This window comes from Hipposideros armiger, unplaced genomic scaffold, assembly GCF_001890085.2.
Source record: "Hipposideros armiger isolate ML-2016 unplaced genomic scaffold, ASM189008v1 scaffold_82, whole genome shotgun sequence".
Classification (NCBI taxonomy): domain Eukaryota; kingdom Metazoa; phylum Chordata; class Mammalia; order Chiroptera; family Hipposideridae; genus Hipposideros; species Hipposideros armiger.
Window position 1 is genome coordinate 1,471,545 of NW_017731432.1, and position 13,171 is coordinate 1,484,715.

General features: G+C 50.3%; 1 protein-coding gene across 6 annotated transcripts in view; it reads right to left on the bottom strand.

Annotated features, from left to right (window-relative positions):
• The window catches only part of HIVEP3 (HIVEP zinc finger 3), a 437,965-nt gene that overhangs the window by 87,777 nt on the left and 337,017 nt on the right, over positions 1–13,171 (bottom strand). For all 6 annotated transcript variants that reach the window (XM_019643809.1, XM_019643812.1, XM_019643805.1 and 3 more), the window contains one exon: positions 8,679–8,877. The gene's annotated coding sequence lies outside the window, so the exon portion shown is untranslated. The remainder of the gene's footprint in view (positions 1–8,678; positions 8,878–13,171) is intronic.

The window sequence follows — 13,171 nt, forward strand, 5'->3', positions numbered from 1 at the left end:
CACTCCAGACTCCTTGCTGGCCTCCTTGCTGGCCCCCCTGGCACCATGCCACCTCTGGTGACTACCTGATGCCTTTTCTTTATTGACTGTCACCTTGTGACATGCAATATATTTTACATAAGTAAATGATAATATCTTTATTTTATTGATAATATATTCATATCTTTACTATCTCACAAATATATAGTATGTGATAAGGTGACAATATGTTTTTCTATTTTCTCCTGCTAGAATGTAAGTCCAAGTGGCAGGACTTTTTGTATATTGTCACCTAGAACGGGGCATGGCATCTTTTGTTTGGGCAGGGCTGATTTTAAGGATCTGCTTCTGTGATGGTGGTCCTGGTGTCACCGTGGCACAGTGTGTGTGTGTGTGTGTGTGTGTGTGTGTGTGTGTGTGTGTGTAGACAAGTTTGGTGGCACATGCAGGATTCATGGAAGGACAGGCTCAGAAGGCCCCAGGGAGGCCAGCTGGGAGGCTGCCCAGATGCTATATTTTTAGGGCCTTATGGGGGACCTCAGGGCCTCCCCAGCCCAGCCTCAGCAGAGCTGCTCCAGGATAGCAAATTCAGAGGTGGCCACAGAGGCTGCTCAGATGGGGCTGTGAGGGTCCAGCATGGTTGGCCCCTCCCTGCTCTTAGGCACCTTGATGCAAGTCCCGGGATCTATATATATATTTAAAAGCTCTCCAGTGGGTGAGTTGTAGGCCCTGCTGGGCTCGGGGGGCCTCAGCTGAGTTGCTTTGCACAGAGCTTTATTCCCAATAATAAGTATCTATTGAGCGAACCAAGAAAGAGATGAAAGAGAAGAGGTAAAGGAGCTGAGATAGTCATAGGAGAGGAAGAGGAAGGCTCTGAGCAATAAAACGATCCCAGGGCACATGCCAGCCAGAACCCGGCAGAGACAGAATGGCAGGGCTTGTTCTGACAGGAGGGGCAGGCGGTTCTAGTTCGCACGGGCTCTCCCACACCTGCAGCTACGCTGGCGGGAGCACAAATCTCAATCAAACAGAAACTCGTGATTTCGGTTTTATTTGGATTGACATTTTTATTTACCCAGGGCACAATTTCTTTGAGGTTGGCTGGTTTTATTCTAAAGAGGGGTCCAAACCGAGTTACCTGGGTGACTGACTGTTTAAATCTCTCTTTTCTGGGTCTGTGCCTGCCCCTCCTGACTCCGCGCTGGCTTCTCTTGTCGGCGCACTCCTTTTTTTCATCCCACCAGCCTTTTCTTCAGAGGTGTGGGTGCTCACTCCTCAGGCTTTGGTCCTTAATCCCCTACTTGTCTCTGCATTTCTCACCTTGTCTTACTAGCAGCTTCCACAGCTGCACACCTCACCTGCCCTGCCCCAAACTCCCCAGTCCTGCATTTCCAGCAGCCGACATCTTGACTTGGCCATCCTGCTGGCCTCTTAAATTCAGTGTGCTTGGTGCCGAACTCACCTTTTCTCCTCCTCTGCCTCTGGTACCACCATTCTCCTAAACCCCCAGGCCACAACATCAGAACCAACTGGGAACCCTGCTCCTCTGACCCCCTATCACCCATTCACCCCACCCATTCCCTTATGTGCTCAACACTTACTGACCAAGCACCACTGTTCACCAGGTGTGCTGGGCTCTGCGGACATTCACCATACCTGTCTTCCTTCCCCTGTGGGACCTCCAGGACTACCCAGGCCCTGAGGCTGTGAGAAGCCTGTTCCAAACTAGGCAGCCCCGCATCTGCGAGTAATTCACAGTATGACCTTGGGCAAGTCACTTGTCATGTCGGAGCTTGATTGTCTTTGTCTGCTCTTGGAGAGGATTATTCATTCCTGACTTACCTCTGATCAGACTGGCTGTGATGCCTACAGGTGACGTTACTCTAGACTACTTATGATCGTCTCCCCCAAACATGTTGCAGTCTTCTTCTTACAGACCATGCAGCCTCCTAGCCTCCAGTCCGAGACTGGGCCCCAGAAAAGAAATACATGGCAGGCAGTTTTGTTGCAGAGAGACAGAAAGAGAGAAAGAGGGAGGGAGAGGGATGGGGGTGGGGGAAGGGGAAGAGAGAGAGAGAGAGAGAGAGAGAGGGAGGGAGAGATAGGGAGAGAGAGAGAGAGAGAACCACACTTGGAGAAACTCTGGTTCGTGGGATAAAGTCCAAACTCCACCACTATTCTCCCAGTCCCTGATCAGACCATAGCCCAGCTTTCCAGATGTAGGTCCCGTCAGCCTCCTGTGGGCGGGCCCTCAGAGGTCGCAAGGCTGCTCTGTCCACTCAGCACCCTGAACCCAGAACCGAGCCTGCTCTTCTCCTGCCAGTTCCCCAACACAGAAAGCCTTCCTCACTTCCCTCTCTCTGAAAGTCTCTTTCCCACCATGCAAGGTCCAATTCAAGTGCCTTCTCCTTCCTCCATAACGATTAGAAACACCACTGGTCATCATTCCCCAACAGACACATGCACCGCCGTTTCCTACCTGGGTCACTGGCTGGCTTTTCAATGGCTCACATCCTAGCTTCCTAACCAGACTGTGAGCTCCTTGAGGGTCACCACCCCTCTTGCAGTTCCTTGTGTTCAATAACAAATGCTTATTGGGCATCTATGAAAATCTAAACGCATACCCCAGTGGCACACAAAGGAGGGAGGCAGAACTCCCGCCTGGAGCGACGCCCTCTCTATGACAAAGACAGAGAATACTAGATCAGAGGAGCAATAAAGATAGGGGACCACAGGATCCCAGAGCAGAGGTTCTTTAAGCCACAGGGGAGGGGCAGAGAAGGAAACTCCAGGAAGAAGCAACAGCACGCGCAAAGGATTCAAGTGTGAGAAGTTCCCAGCAGGAGCGGGGGAGGAGAAGGCAGGGAGAGGGAGACCTTGGGGATGGCTGGACTGGGAATGCTGAGCTAAGCAGTTGGGACTCATCCTGTAGGTCAGGAGTTGGCAAGTCCAGCCCGCTGCCTGTTGCTGGACATACAGTTTCTACGGACACAGCCACACCCATTCTTTTCCACACTGTCCGTGGCTACTTTAATGCCACAGCAGCAGAGGTAAGTAGCTGCAAGAGAGACTGGCTGGCCAGCAAAGCTTAACATATTTACTATCTGGCCATAGACAGAAAGTTTTGCTGATCCCTGCTTGTAGATGTTGGAGGCTACCAGTGGATTTAAGCAGAGGGCAGCATGGTTCGATTTGTGTGTTCTTTTTCTGTCACTCTGGGACAATGTGGGGGTGGTCTGGAGCAGACAAGTCAGCGGGAAGGGAAGGTGGCTGGGAGGCTAGGAGAATTGTCCAAGTGGGGGATAGGTATCAACAACATCATTGTTTATTAAGAGATTTATTAATAGCTGTTGTGTGCTCTCCCTGGGCTAAGCCCTTTACACATATTCCCTCATTTAATCTGTACGGTGGCTGCAGGTAGTGTTGTGATCCCCATCTTATAGACGAGGCACAGAGAGGTGAGGCAGCTTGTCCAAGGTCACACAGCTGGTATGCGGCGGAGCTAGGATGCAAACCCAGTGCCAAGCTCAAGGGGCCCCTCAGTGCCAAGTTCATGGTCTTTGGGGTAGAGCATGTTTGCTTGTTGACAAATCCCTTCAAGCTTCCCTGACACTTCACAGAACACAAGTCCTCTACAGGAGAAAAATCTACCCTGAGTTGAGTCAGGCAGGAAGTGGGAGGCAGGAGTGTGGCTATTTTGGAAAAGCGACATGAAAAACCGCGAAACTTCCTACCTGTCCCGTTTTGCTCCCATCTGTCCTCGGAAACAAGGCTGCCCCTCTCTTAGATAAAAAGGTGTTTCTCCCCACACAGTGGCTCTGCTGCTGGCGGTGGAAGAGAGCACTAAGCTTAGCACACGTTTGCTATTTTTAAAGGACTATATAAACAAACAGGGCTATGTAAATAAGAAAAAAAATGAGGTCATCCTTTTAAAATCTAAAAATGTTCTTTTTCTATTGGGTGAGCAGCAAAACCTCAGAAAGAACTGATGCTTTTTTATCCCCAAGAGGCCTTCTCCAGCCCACAGCCTCTCAGAGCCAGCAGGCCTGCCCGTCCCTTCCTTGTGCCCACCTAGGGAAGGCAGGAGGTCTGGGAGTCGGGGCTCCTGGGTTTTATTCCTGGCTCTGTGGGCTTTGCCTCGAATGCCCAAAGCCACTGCCCAGCCCCATCCACCATCTCCCTGGGGTCGCTCATAAGCACTGTCCATGTTCATGTGCCCTCCTCCTGCACAGAGCTGGCTTGGCACGCTGACCCCTCTGCCATCCCTGTCCTCTCCCTTGTCTCCCCTCCCCCAACCTTGACCTGCTGAGGGGCCTCAGATGCCCTTTGCATACTGAGTAGAAGCCATTTGTATGCTTACTCCACCCCTCTCCAACCCCCATTTCTCTCCCCATAGTTTGGACTTTCCCCATGTTCTCTCGGATCTCTTCTTCCAAGCCGATGGCTAGAACTCATTAGAGTAGCCCTTGAGAGCTGTGTTGAAGTCATCGACAATTGTTAGGAGACACCTTAAGCTTTGGCAGGAGCTCAGGTAGCTTCTCTGTGTTTCCTGAGGACTTTTTCCAGGACTGAGCCCTCTCCCCGCCCAGTAGCCTTGCTTCTGTCCTCCACCATCTTTCCCTGCTTTCTTCTCTGCCTCCCAGCTCCCAGCATCCTTGGCTTCTCCGTTATCCTTAAGCACAGAAATGAGAACCACCAATATTTGACAAGGGGGCGGTTTTCAAAATGTGTTCTATGGACGTGTTTCAGAGGTTCTTCAAACGTCACGTGAGGATTTGATTCTAAAAATATAGCTTGACTCCTATTCAAACTGTTACGAAAAGCGGACCCGCACCTTCAAACATGGTCTATGGCACACGGGAACGCACTGAGTACAGCCAATGGGTGCGGCCAGCTAAATTTGGCTTGTGCCGACCTCAGACTATGGCCTGGCTAGCTCTCGCACTTCAGGATTGAAATGTGTCTTCACCTAGAAGGACCGGAGCTCTTTACGGCACATTTTTATGTTGTTGTTTAAATTCAGGACTATACACGCTTCCATAAACCACACAAACAAGTGCACCCGAAAGCTTGCAGTGATACCAGAACAACTTACACGAATTATCACAAAATTGCCCTAAGTGACTGTGTGTTTCCTGTCTGAGTGTTGTAATAAGAAGGAATTCAAGCCGTTGTTTGAAACGGTCAGTGATGCAAACCAGAATTCCCTCCTTCTCCTTCCCAAGTGTCCACATCATATTGAACTGAACGCCATCCTGGGCTGCAAGGTCAGAGATCAGAAATCTGCTGCCATTCACAGACTCTTATTGAAATAATTTGGAATTTTCTTAACACTGTGCAACCAAGCCAAAAAAAAAAAAAAACCATGAAAAAGTAGGATGTTATTGCTGATACAGCAATACAATGATCATCTAGAACAGAGGCCAGCAAATTTCTATAAACGGCCAAATAATAAATATTTTTGGCTTTGGGGGACAGACAGTCTCTAGCACAACTACTCAGCTCTGCCACGAGAGTGGGAAAACAGCCATAGACAGTGTGTAAATGAATGGCATGGCTGTGTTCCAATAAAACTTTATACAAAATCAAGCCGCAGCCTGGGGTCGGCCCATGCGTTGTAAGTTGCCCACCCCTGATCTAGATCCCGAGATTTCAACGCTTGTATACATCCGAGCCATTGTTCTATTGATGGACTTTCACAATAAATAGAGGTTAAAAATTTGAACTTAAAAAGAAATGCGTATTAATGCATGTGTATTAATAAACTATCGCTTTAACCTGTTTTGTATTATTGACACTCCATGCGGGATTTGACTTTTAAAAATGATGTCTAAGACTGTGAAAGTTTGCAAACTACTAGCAGAGAACTTTGCTGCTGAGAAAATGGTTCCATGCCCATTTTCAAATTGGGTTCATCCTCTAGTCACTAATTCAGAAATCGCATTTAGTCTGGAGAAAGCCTCAGTCCAGGTTCCTACTAGAGGGGTGGGGGTGGAGGCTCTGACTCTACCTCTCCCTGCCCTCAAATAATTCTAAACATAGCCGTTCCCAAGCCTCAGATAGTGTTAACAGGCCTCTCCAGCACAGGGGAGTCTGCGAGGCCACCGAAGGTTGGCGCGTGGCGGGCTCCTGTTTGGCACACCCACCTGCTTGGGCCTGAGCCCTCCACCTCATTCAGAGGCCATATATCCCAGCACACTTCCGGGTGGCAGGGGAAGCTGTGCCAGCCGTGGGCCACAAGCTGCTGGACACTCCTGGACATTCCAGAAGCACTGAGTCAGCACCCCATTAATCACGGATGCTTTTATTCCCCAGGGAGAGCACCGGAAGGGGTGGGGACCAGACTTCTTGCTGGAACTCACAGCTCACTTCCCTCTGAGCCAGTCCCATCCTTTACAGATTCTTCCATGCGGCTGGCAGAGTCCACATGGACAAAAAGAGAGTTTGGGAATGAGGTAGGGGAGGACACACGCCAGGTCTGGGGAGGGTTCCCTGCTCTGCACTCCCCATGACAGCTCCCCGGTATCTCTGCTTGCATCCCTCAGAGGTTTCTGTTTCCAGCCTAGTTTAAGTGTCTACTGCACAGCTAGCTAAATAAATCCAGACCCTGCCCTGAGACTGCCAGTGGAGGAGACCCATAAATGGCTGTGATATGTGCAGAAGAAAACAAATGCTAAATTGAGGAGCCAGGAGGTATCCCAGGATGCCAAGGAGGACCCATTCATTATGACACTAATTGATTCCTGTTAAAATGTAGGTATTCCTGGGGGTGGCAGGGAGGGGTCATTCGTGAAGCTGTTACTACCTTGTTTCAGGAAGCATCTTCGTAGAGAAGAAAGTGCTGGGTCTTTTGTAGTCAGAGGCTCTGTTCTTTACTAGCTGTGTGACTGTCTTTAAATTACTGAACCTCTCTATGCTGTTTTTTTTATTTTTACAAAAGGGGAAAGAGAACCAGCTTCATTGGGTTTTCTGCAGGATCCATGTTGTCTGTGACATGCCAGGGCCCATGTGCAGTGTCAGTCACTTTCTTCACCCTGACTCTTAGGAACTCCTGTGCTGGGACCCGATGGCAGAACATGGCAGACATGTAACAGTGTAGCCACCAGGAGGACAGAGTGGTGGCTGAGCGCCTGCACGAGTCAGAGGAGCTGCTCATGTTTGGGGAACCCTTGCTGTGCGTCCAGCATCATTCTCGGGGCCTTATCTGTATTTTCACAGCAGCCCTCTGAGGTAGGTACCACTACTTTCCCATTCTACAAGTGAGAACGATGCGGGAAAGAGACTGAGCAACTGCTGGAGCGGGGATTTGACCCTGAAAAGATCCAGAGCCTTCACTATGACGCACCACGTCAAACATCCCCCTCAAAATGAGTCTCACATGCCAGTCTTTCCTCGGGGTCCAGGGGATGATTCCTCTACCTCTGCTGAGAACCCTGGTCATGGCCTGGGCCCAGGGAGCTTATGTGGTGTGGCCCAGCGATGGGCAGAGACCCGGGCCCAGCTAGCCCACAGGTCCGGCAGCTACAGTGGTGCCATCTCTGAGGGCTGCCTGAGCCCTGCCCTCCTCTCCATGAGAAAACTTCCACTTGGAGGAAAGGGAAGGAGGCACTGCTCACGGCACGCCAGGCTGGGAAGCGCTCCCTGGGACTCACAGCCAAGCCCACAGACCCAAACACAGATGAGAACTTCCAGGGCCCCCAAGTCACCCAAACCTTGGCTGCATCAGAATCAAAATATAGATTCTTGTGTACCCAATCCCTGAGAGCCCGATTTAGAGAGCACTGGTGGGCCAGGGAAGCTACCTTTTTTTTTTTTTTTTCAGCCAGGCACGCTCCCCACTGTCCCTGGGTGATTATGATGCATCCACATTCAGACAAAACATCCAAGACATATTCCCAACCCAGGGAGCTTCTAACACCACACACCTAACCTGAACCACAATTTGAACTTCTAACCTAAAACCACAATGCAGACCTGAAGAACAAAAAAGAGACCACACACACACACACACACACACACACACACACACACACACACACACCCCTCAATGCTCAGGCCTCTTCCCAGACCTGCGCAGTCAGTATCTCTGGAGATGCTACTGAAATTTTTTTAAAAAATTCTCCAGGTGATTCTAATGTGTAGCAGGGCTGAAAGCCTGATGTCCTTTCAAGTCTTCACAGCAAGGAGGGCCCTGAAGAGATGGTGCTCAGTCCTCAGCACCCTCTGTGCTCCTCTGACTAGGGAGTAGGTGGGCTGGGGCTCTTTAGGCAAAGAACCTTCACGGGGGGAGGGCAGAAAAGGGGGCAGAGAAGCGGGTGGAGTTCTGGAAAGCTGGAGAACACAGTAGGGGCTGGCACGTGGGGGGGCCGTGGTCCCTCGAGAGGAGTTGTTGCCAGGGTCAGAATAGAAACTGAGGAACTGGGGACATAGGACTGCATTTTTGGGGAGATAGTGTGTTGTCAGTGAGAGAGTATGCCACTCAAGGTCTCTATTCCTGGCCAAAGAAGTCCCAAGAAGTTCCCACTTTCACAGAGGCTCAAGGGAGGCCACCGAATAATAATAATAATAATAATAATAATAGTAATAATAATAGTAATAATAATAATAAATTTTAAAGAGAAAGAGCACTAGCAAGCTTATGCAAGAAAGACCAAAATGGCGGCCCCAGCAAGCATAGTCAGTGACAGCCCATTTCTTACCTGTGCTGAAGGCACCACTTTCGATGACCAAAACTAAAACGCTGTTCTCTTTGAAAACCAGCGTTCATGTCCACTCCTGCTGCAGCTGCCCTCCTCGCATGCTCTGCTCTTCCCTCTGGAAGGGAGCGCTTGCTTGGCCAGGATCTCTTGAGGCTCCTCCATGAACTAGTTCGAGGCTGCCAGGTTTGTGTCTCGAATCCTGCAGGGGGACGGTTGAAAAATATGGTCAAGGAATTTGCTTGGTCAACTTCTTTAGACACAGAACAATCTCTGCTTGGCCTCAGGGGGCCCAGGCCCCCAACTCCTCTGAAGCTGCTTGTCTTGGAGCAGGGCTAGATCCCCATGTTCCCCAGGGAGGATGGGGTAGCCTGGGGCCACCTTGTACCCAGCTCCCAACGCCTCTGAGCCTCCATTTCTTCACCAGTATAGCAGGCAGATTCTAAAATGGCCCCCAAGATTTCCTGTCCCCCTGGTATAACATCCTCCATTATCCCCAGGACTGTGAATATGATGGAGTTTTACCCCTATCATTAGGTTATGTTACAGGGCACAGTTGACATTATAATAGGAAGATTATTCTGTGGGCTTGACCTAATCAAGAAAGTCCTTTAAAAACAGGGTTTTCTCTGGCTGGTCACAGGAGAGAAAGTCCTAGAGACTAGAACCACGAGAAGAATTTGACTGGCACGTGCTGCCTTGAAGATGGAGGGGGCGTGTGGGAGGGACCTGAGGGCCGCCTCCGGGGGCTGAGAGTTCCTGACCCCATGCCAGCTGACGGCCAGAAAGAGAACAGAACCTGGGTTCCGTCAACAACCTGAATGAGCTTGGAAAAGCGGAATTTCCCCTCAGAGCCTCCAGGTGAGAACTGAGCCTGGGACACCTGGGTTTCCACCCTGAGCAGAGAATCCAGCCCCTCCATGCCCCACTTCTGACTTACAGACCTGTGCGCTAGCACCTGGGTATTGTTTTAAGCCACTAATTTTGAGGGAATTTGTTACATGGCAAGAGAAAACTAATACAACCTGCAAAAGTGACCCGTATTCAGGCATGAACGAGAATTAAATACAATAATAGACAAGAGCACACTGTATTCCCCAAATCACTAAGCAAAACACAGCATTCAGGGGTCAAGGCAGGGGCTCAGCAATGGTTACTGGATGAGTGGATGAATAAATGAGCATCAGGTTTTTTTGTTTGTTTGTTTTAACATTTTATTGGGGAATTGGGGCAGGGGAACAGCGCTGGGGAATTGGGGGAAGGGGAACAGACAAGATGCTGTCGTTTTGTTCTTCAGTCTAGTTGTGGAGGACATTGCTTCACTGGCCCATGTTGGTATTATCATTGCGCTCTTCCCGGGTGAGGCAGATCGGTCGCTGGCCTCTGGACGGCCGCTCACTGCGGCTCTTGGCAGCTCATGCCGGCTGCCGGCCACTCACAGTAGCTCATGGCAGCCCACTGCAGCCCCACTGTAGCCTATGCCATCGCTGGCGACTCATGGCAGCCCAGCTGCAGGTCGAGCTATGTTCACCATCTTAGCTGTAGAGGGCGCAGCATCACTGGCCCTCATGTGGGATCCGAACCAGGGCCCTGCTGCTCAGAGCTGGCGTCTCAAGCCAGCTGTTAACCAATGCACCACTCGGCCGGCCTGAGCATCAGTTTTTAATAATCAACTTGCCAGGCTAGTGTAAGGATCAAACAAGAAAATCCCGAGGAATGTGCTATATAATCCAGAAAGCCCAAGTTCTTTTAGGTGAGTTGAGTGTGGGGTGGTATGTCACATCCATGCTGCTCCCTTGGGACTATACTCTGGTTTATCTGCTGGAGGCAGTGTGGTGTGATGGTGAGAATGTGGCTTCTGGGGTCCAGAGGCCTGGGTTCAAATCCTGGCCCTTCTATTCATTACCTCTGCAGCTTTGGGAGGTTGCTCAGCCTTGCTCTGTCTGAAAAAGTGGAGCTAAGAATGGCATGTACCTCCTGCGGTTTTAATGACTCAGCACCTGTAAAGGGTCTGGCACGTGGTACGGCAGGTGTCATTGCTATGGATACTACCCCAGAGTGGAGCTGGTAATCCAGGTCTGGGGTCACCTGCACCCAGGCCTGAACCATTGTCATCTTCTTCCTCTTGGGAAACATGCTTTTTACTGACACAGCCTTGCAATAGTTAGTGTTTTGGCAGCTGCATTCCACTGCTGGTTCCCGCAGAATGTATGGGTAACCAAAGCCCCTCTGCTGTCCCCACCCCCCACCATACTTGCTGCTTTCAAGTCCAGCCAGCCCTGTCCCACACCCCAGAACAGCATCGCACCACCACACAGTAGGTTTGAACTTATTCCGTGGCTTCCACCTGTCGTTTCCTGACCCTGGTGTCCAAGCTCTTAGCCACTCCGTGGTTTCCCATCACCCCCAGATCTGACCTCACGCCCTCCAGTAGATTTCAGTTATTACTGAAAACGGCTGTGCTTGATCCTGCCCAGTGAGAAACACCAATTTCTCAGAAACGCTGTTCTGTACGCACAGTTTCCCACCTCCGAGCCTTCGTTCCAAAGCTACTCCTTCCCCCCACGACCAGGTCCACACGGCCAAATCCTGCCCATTCTCCCTCAGAAGGCTCAGCCAGCTCCCCAAACTGGACTTAAGTCCTTCCTCCCCAGAATACCCAGAGCACATTTGTTGTGCCTTTCAAGATAAACAACAGCGCCCATGTGCACAGAGACTCTAGGTGTCTTAGCGCCCTTGTGGGCTGCACACACCTCAGCCTGACTCATCCCCAGCCCTAGAGCCTGGTAGGTGTCTCACACAGTCAGCGTACAATACTTCTCTTTAGAACCTGATTCGGTTGTTCATTCATTTAACAGACATGCATTCGGTGCCTATTTTGGGTCAGGCCCGGTGGTAGGTAGGTGCTAGGGATAAAAAGCAGCAGAAATTCCGTATCTACGTTCAAGGGGATCACATGTGGGGGTGGGGGAGGGGCAAGGGATCAAAGGAATGCACCCCAGTGTCGCTGATTCTAAGCTACCACATGGTGAAGGCATGGAGAAGAGAGCAGTCGATTTGGATGGTGTCTGAACATGTGGCAGAGAGACAGAGAGGATATTTCAAACAAAGGAAGCAGTGTAAGCAGACAGGAGACCCGAAACTGGCCAAATGTTCAAGACATTGCCTGCTGCACACATGGCTGGAGGTGAGGTGCAGCGATAGCTCATGAGGGGAGAGCTGGGAAGGGGAAAGAACTTGATAGATGAGATCGCCTGGGCTTGATCTTGTGGTGGAGTGAGGTCACCGGATCATTTTAGTCAGTGAGGTAATTCGGTCAGGACCAGGGGTGTGGCTCAGGGGCATGGCCCCAGGAGAAGATGCGATGAAGTCGGAGGGAGGGAGCCTCACTCTCCCACCCACGGGTGAGGCCAGCATCACCTGAACATCACTCCCAGCCTCCGGAGGCAGGTGGGAGACCTGGTGGACATGCCTGCATCCTGTCCACTGTGAAATGCTACAACCCCTGAGGTTCTACATGGCAATCTGGGTCCATTTGTTTACCTCTTCTCCCCCAAACATCACTGAAATAAAGAGAGAAATGTATGAATAAGAACAGACCCATAGTAACACCAGCTGGTCAGCAAGTGTGAGGAAAAGCAGATGAGTGGGAGTGACAGAAAATCTAATCAGAGCTAAGCCAGCCTCACCCAACAAGGGCAGGGAAAGGCCCACCTGCCAAACACCAGGGAAACTGACTCACAGGCAGTGGGAGCTGGGGCAGGGCAGGCTGGATGGAATTCCTGAAATCCAAGGATGGCGAGTGAATCCTTCAGGCTTCCAGAGACTAAAGTGGGGGCGGGGAGGGGAGAACAGTAACCAGCTGCCCCCACACCTTACTGTCTTCATTAGCATGGCTTGCCTCTTCCAGGAGACTCTAGCCCTGACAAATGCCTTGATTGTTCATTACAGAAACTTCCTGAAGGGTCCATCAGCTCTTCAATCAATAGTTTGTGCCTTAAGCTTGTCTAACGCCTTTGCCAACCTTAAAATTCCACCTCCCTGTTTCTATCAGTCCCATATACCCCATTTTAGAGACTTTTAATCCTCAGCCAATCCCCACCTTTCCCTGGTCCTCCAGACATGACATGGCTCCTTGGAGGTGATCTTCCCCCTTACACAGGGAGCAATAAATTCAGCTTCCTCTCTGACAGTCCCTACAGAAATTCCGAGAATCAAATTGACATTGGACTTGACATCCACATCACCCACTGCTAGAGGGCAACAGAGCAAAGACTACAGAGCTCTGAGGAAAAAGAGTTAAAACCCTGAGATCTGTTACTCAGCCAAGTCTCAAAGCCAAAGAGAGAAGTACTAAAAATAGTATGCCGCCCACTTATCTTTTCTTAAAAAAAATTACTCAAGGAATTACTCCAACCAAATAAAAGCTGTATCAGAATAAGTAATTCAAGAAAGGGCAAGACAAGACACACAGGAAACAGTGATGAATAATAAAA